The sequence below is a fragment of the Leptonychotes weddellii genome, chromosome 8 (genome assembly GCF_054177405.1).
Source record: "Leptonychotes weddellii isolate Sample4059 chromosome 8, ASM5417740v2, whole genome shotgun sequence".
NCBI classification, from domain to species: Eukaryota; Metazoa; Chordata; class Mammalia; order Carnivora; family Phocidae; genus Leptonychotes; species Leptonychotes weddellii.
In genome coordinates this window covers 99758319-99764426 of record NC_138376.1, presented here as the reverse complement: position 1 = coordinate 99764426, position 6108 = coordinate 99758319, and the positions used below count along the sequence as shown (strand labels likewise).

Sequence of the window (6108 nt, the reverse complement as noted above, 5' to 3'; positions counted from 1 at the left end):
TGGTGATTATAGTTAATAATACTGTATTGTATATTTTAAAGTTACTAGGAGGGTAGATCTCAGAAGTTCTCATCACAAAGAAAAGAATTGTAACTATGTATGGCAATGGATGTTACCTAGACTTATTGTGGTGATCATTTCATCATATATACAAATATCAAATCATTATGCACTATACATGAAACTAATAAAATGCTGTATGTCTATTATATCTCAATTTTAAAAAATGAAATAAAAACACAAATAGAGTGAAAATTTTTAAAAAGACAGGAGAAAACATTTGAGAGTGATCAAAATGCTCAGTCTCTTTTTTATTTGTTGGTTTGGTTTTTTTATTAAGCTTTTATTTTAACTCCAGTATGGTTAACATAATATGCTCAGTTTCTTGAGAGTGTTGCTGAATCTCATGAAGAAAGTACAGAACAGTTTAGTTCTTGAAGTCACATGATGAATCTTACATGGATTCACACTACATCAACTCAAAGATGCCTACTCATTGTGCACAGTAGGACCTGGTTATGACATGGTATTTTCAGATTAGTTTGTCAACTACAATCCAAAAGTGTTAAATGTAGAATTTTTTTTATTTCATTAAAAAATAGTTTAAATTCAACTATACCATAGTCCCACCCTTATCTGTGGGGGAGAGGTTTCAAGACCCCCAGTGGATGCCTGAAACCACAGATAGTACTGAACTCTATATATAGTATGTTTATTCTCATACATATACCTATCTATGATAAAGCTAATTTGTAAAGTAGGCACAGTAAGAGATTAACAGTAATAACTAATAATAAAATAGAACAATCACAACAATATACTGTAATATAAGTTATGTGAATGTGGTTTCTCTCACTGTCTCTCTCGAAATACCGTGGTGGACAGTCCTCACCCTTCTTTTGATGACGCGAGATGATAAAATGCCCACGTGAGGACCTGGAGGGAGATGAATGACATAGATACAGTGAGGTAGTGTTGGGCATCTATTGACCTTCCCGCGGTTCATCAGAATGATGTAGGCATTGTGACACAGCATTAGGCTTCTATTGACCTTCTGACGATTCGTCAGATGGGAGATCATCTGGTCCTGGACAGTGGTTGACGGGGTGACTGAATCCGCTGGAAGCAAACTGTAGATAAGGGGCGGAGGAACTACCATAACTCTACAGGATAAATTGTTGGATTTGGCTTCTGACGAAACACAAATTCTGAATATACTGCATCATTTGCTTCATTTTTGATTGAAGTTAAAAATAAATATCCTGAAATTGCCTCAATATCTCTTCTTCCATTCCCATCCACACAGGTCTGTGAGAACGTGGGACTCGACTCTGAGTGTTATTAAAACAGAAGTAGGTTACATGAGCTAACAAATAAGGAGCAAGCTTATTTGTTATATTAGAAACTGTGTGTAGTCTAAAGTATGTATATAAGTGTTTAATTTGGGAAATTGCTTTTCATTCATCTTTGTTAATTTACAAGTATGAAATGATAAAAAAAATCAGGAGTAAAATAGTGATTTTCCATATTAGCCATTGATATGCATGTTTTCACTGAGCAATGTGGCTAGTTTTTGTAATTTTTAAAAATGTTCCGTTTGTTTTAATGATATTAATTAAAATGTAATTTTATATTTATTGAATCTATTAATAAAAGTTGGAATTCTATTTTGTCTGACTTTTTAAATTTGTTAATTTCATTACATTTTCTAATAACTCATTTTTATTGTATTTTCTAAAAATATAATTCTGTGACTGGGGAAAAACACACCCAAAAATTAGTCCTTAGCCACAAATGAATGGATAATCACTGGATTAAGAGGTCTTTCTGAGTCTCAGTTTCCTCTTCTATAAAATAAGAATGTCAATACTTTAGGGGTACCTGGGTGGCTCAGCCAGTTAAGCATCCGACTCTTGGTTTCGCCTCGGGTCATGATCTTAGGGTCGTGAGATTGAGCCCCACATCAGGCTCCATGCTCAGCACAGAGTCTGCTTGTCTCTCTTCCTCCGCCTTTGCTCAACCCCTTCTGCTGCTACCCCCACCCCCCCACTCACATGTGCTCTCTCTTTCTAAAATAAATAAATAAAATCTTTAAAAAAAAAGGAATGTCAAAACTTTAGAAAGATATTTTATGATTAAATAAAATCATGAGTAAAATAGTCCTAGACTATAAGTCATTCAATAAATGAGAGCTCTTATTGCATATACATTTAGACTATTTTAATAAAGATATCTATCCACTCTGATGCAACGTACTATTTTATATTCTTTATATGTATTAGCTCATTCAATCCCCCACAAGGCCTATGAGGTGAAAAATATTATCAGCTCCATTTTATAGGTGAAGAAACTGAAGCCCAAAATCATTGTAATAGTCGGTTTTCAGTAGGTAATGCTCTGATTAAAAAAACCAAACAAAAAATAAACTAACCTCAAAATTCCAGTAGCTTATAACAATGCATACTTATTTTTTACACAAATTATATTTTGGTACTTGCGTGTCATTTTCTTTAGCTCTTCTTTACGACTCTTCTCAATCTAGACCCTAGGCTGAAGAAGTAGCCAATTTTCTTGGTAGAGGGAAAGAGCAAGAAAGATGATGGGAACATATAACAATTCTTAAAGCCGGCTGCTTGCTAGGTATGGTATACATTGTGTTTCCTCACATACCACTGGCCAGAGCACACACATAGTCATGCCTAAGAGCAATAGGATAAGAAACATATCATCCTCTCATAAGAAGAGAAAATTATTATTTGAGAAGAATAATGCAATCTACCATAGTTATACAACTTGTCAGTAGTTTCAAACATGGCAGTCTAGCACCAGAGTCTGCCTTCTTCACCGTAACATCCTATTTTCCCCATTTCCAAGATGGTTGAATCAAATGGTGAAAGGAAAATCCCAATAGTACTCCTCTTCTACATGCAACATGGTATAAAAACTGATAACGATATAGAATCCCTGAAACCAAACAAAAGGCCCTAGGACAGGTTCAAGGTCACTCAGGGCTATAGTGTTTCATTATCAATATATCTTCAACCACAGGGAGAGGACTTACTTGGAGAGCATAGATGAGATAAATAATAAATGTCCATGTACCAGTTCTACATTAAGGAAAAATGTTAGATATAAGGCTAAATGTCTGCTATTCTCATTCTCTTAAAAAAAAATTGTTCTCACTTAATTTTTCACCAAGAACATTTGTTACTCTTTGCACCATTATGCTTATGTTTCCAGTGGCGATATTATTAACAATACATAGAAGATACTGTATTAACTATATATATATTTCACTGTCTAGCATAATATGCATATATGATAGTGTATTTATAATTTTCTCTTTTGTATAATTCTATGTGTAGATTGTTTGCCACCTAGTGGCAGTTGTTTTCAACTCAAACATTAATATTCATGACCAATTTTAATTAGTTTGACATGTTTTTTTTTTTAAGGAAAGATTCCAAAGTCATAAAATGTTTAAAAGTGTTGACAATCACATTATTCTGCTCTAGCAAACTTAAAAAAAATACCTTGCAAATTTGGTTCATATTTAATCCTTGACAATGACAGATGAGGCAGTATATTCAGAAGTCATTTCCTGTTACGAGAAGAATGTAGAGAATGATAAAACGAACATTTCAATTTTTAGCAAATAATACGAGGATGTGCTTTGGATGTGGTGGCTTTCTGTTTTTCACTCAATATTGCTTAGCAAAATATACACACACAGTTGCAACATTCATTGATTTATCATATGCACATTTTGGCCTGTGTGACTCGAAGAATTTCATGGTTGTTCCTATTTGACTATTTAATACAGTCAAAAATCTCATAAAGTCCTGGGCAGCAGGGTTGGAATAATTCTCACAAAATTGCAAATAAAGGTGAGGTATTAATTAGACTTGCAAAAATTAGAATCTGGCCAATGAAAAATTTTGGCAAGAATGTGGTATCAGAGGTGCCTGGCTGGCTCAGTCAGAAGTGCATGTGACTCTAGATCTCTGGGCCATTGGTTAGGGCCCCATGTTGGGGGGAGAGATTACTAAAAAAATAAATAAGTAAAAACTTAAATAAAAGAGAATGTGATATCATATAAAGCTTCACACATTATTGGTAGGAATGTAGACGAGTGCAGTCATTCAGGCCCCAGCAATATGACAACACTTAAGAATATGCTTATCCTATGACCCAGTATATAGCTCCTCCTTGGTATACACTCCAAAATCTCACACGGGCCCTTAAGGGACATACAAGAAGATGATCATCACAGTCCTGTTTGCAGAGGTAGGAAGCTGGAAGATTTCAAGATATCTATCACTGGGCAAGTGAATAGAGCAAAATGAATGAATTTTCCCCGTGAACTACTATGCAGCAGTTAAAAATAACAGCTATGTGTATTCAGCAACATAGCGAATCTTAAAAACATAGTGCACAGTGGAAAAGTTAAAACAGAAAGAAATTATGCAACATGCACCAATTTGTAAGTTAAAATACTGAATATAGGGGCGCCTGGGTGGCTCAGTTGGTTAAGCGTCTGTCTTTGGCTCAGGTCATGATCCCAGGGTGCCGGGATCAAGCCCCGCATCAGGCTCCCTGCTCCATGGGAAGCCTGCTTCTCCCTCTCCCAATCCCCCAGCTTGTGTTCCCTCTCTCCCTGTCTCTCTCTCTATGTTAAAATAAATAAATAAAATCTTTAAAAAAAAATAAAATACTGAATATAAAACAATCCACATTTTACACAAATGTAAAATCCCCCAAATTTGTATTTAATGTATTTAAATTCATCAGAATGGTTGGATGAGGGAGATGGAATTGGGGGATGGATATAAAAACGAACAAGTGAAGGAACAAATTAATAACCAACTCCACGAGAAAGGGCCTTGTGAGGACCCATGATGATGATGTCCTTTAAACTGAGGACTCACTGCTGATGAAGGTCAGCTCAGTCTCTGAACACGAGGCCCAAATAATAATGATGATTGTGCCAAATTTAAGAATCGAATGTAAAAGTGATTTTTAAAAAAAGCAAAAATTTCTCTCCTAAGCAAAGGAAATATTTCTCCCAGCGAGAAGAGATAACTTATTTTAGCTGGATGAGTTTTGTTTGGAGCTCATTGTAAACGCCCTGAAGTTATTTATATTTCAGGTTCACTGGGCATTGAGATTTTGAATATAGTTATTAAATGGACAAAGTTTTGAGCTTAAGTGTAACAGTCTGGTACAAATACTTGGTGGGGTGTAAGTGGGAAGAGAATAAAAGAGAACAATGGTAAAAATAGAGATATTTAAGGAGAGAAGTAGTTTAGATCAGCATTTCTCAAATTTGGGAAGTTCCTTCTCCCATGGAACACCAGTGCTGGGCTTGTTCCCTAGAAAAAGATGGTGCTGTCAAGACCCATCTACTCTTCACTTTGCAGACACAGGAAACACAAACACATTATAGCCTCAGAGATTTCCTGCGCTAAGCAAATGAACCTGTTGACTTCACCTGACTTAGTGTTTTTCTGACTTACTTGACTAGGGCCATTTTGTATCTGTAAAAGAAAGCCATTAACATCTGCCAAGTTTGCCTTCCACAACCATTTGGGAAAACACCAGTTCAGGTGACTCCCTACCACCATTAGTCTATTTTAATCTGTATTTTCTATCTCACCAGAGTCTTTGTAATGCCTGTAACCTATACCGATTTCTTTAAAAATACCCATACACAATGGTAAAAGTAGTACATGCTTATTAAAGAATTTTAAACCATAGAGAAGTAGATTTTATTTCAAAAATGAAATCCTCTCATGCATCCTGAACTGTACCTCACTTTTTCCATTCAGTAATAGATCTTAGACCCCTCCCCCTCATCAGTATATTCACATTACATATCTTGTGTTTTTTAAAAAGCCACGGAGTATTCCAGAGTAGGGATATACATCAGGCCTGAGAGCAGGTTTTTGTACTAGGATGGGGGAACAGGGCAAACCCAGCCCACGAAGCTAGCTTATTAGGGTAAGGACCAAAGCTGTACCAGGCTAAGAGACATGTGGATCTGGCCAGTGTGAGGGAGTCAAGAGGCAGTTTAAAACACAAGTGGGGTAAGGCTATAGAAAAGGAAAG

The 6108-nt window shown here is 35.8% G+C and overlaps 1 long non-coding RNA gene across 1 annotated transcript; it reads right to left on the bottom strand.

Moving 5' to 3' along the window:
* Positions 1-310: 310 nt before the first annotated feature.
* On the bottom strand, positions 311-4572 carry LOC145722868 (uncharacterized). Its single transcript, XR_014147443.1, has 3 exons — positions 3534-4572; positions 1052-1331; positions 311-936 (listed from the first exon to the last, which is right to left on the bottom strand). It is a non-coding gene; the product is annotated as an uncharacterized LOC145722868 (long non-coding RNA).
* Positions 4573-6108: the final 1536 nt, after the last annotated feature.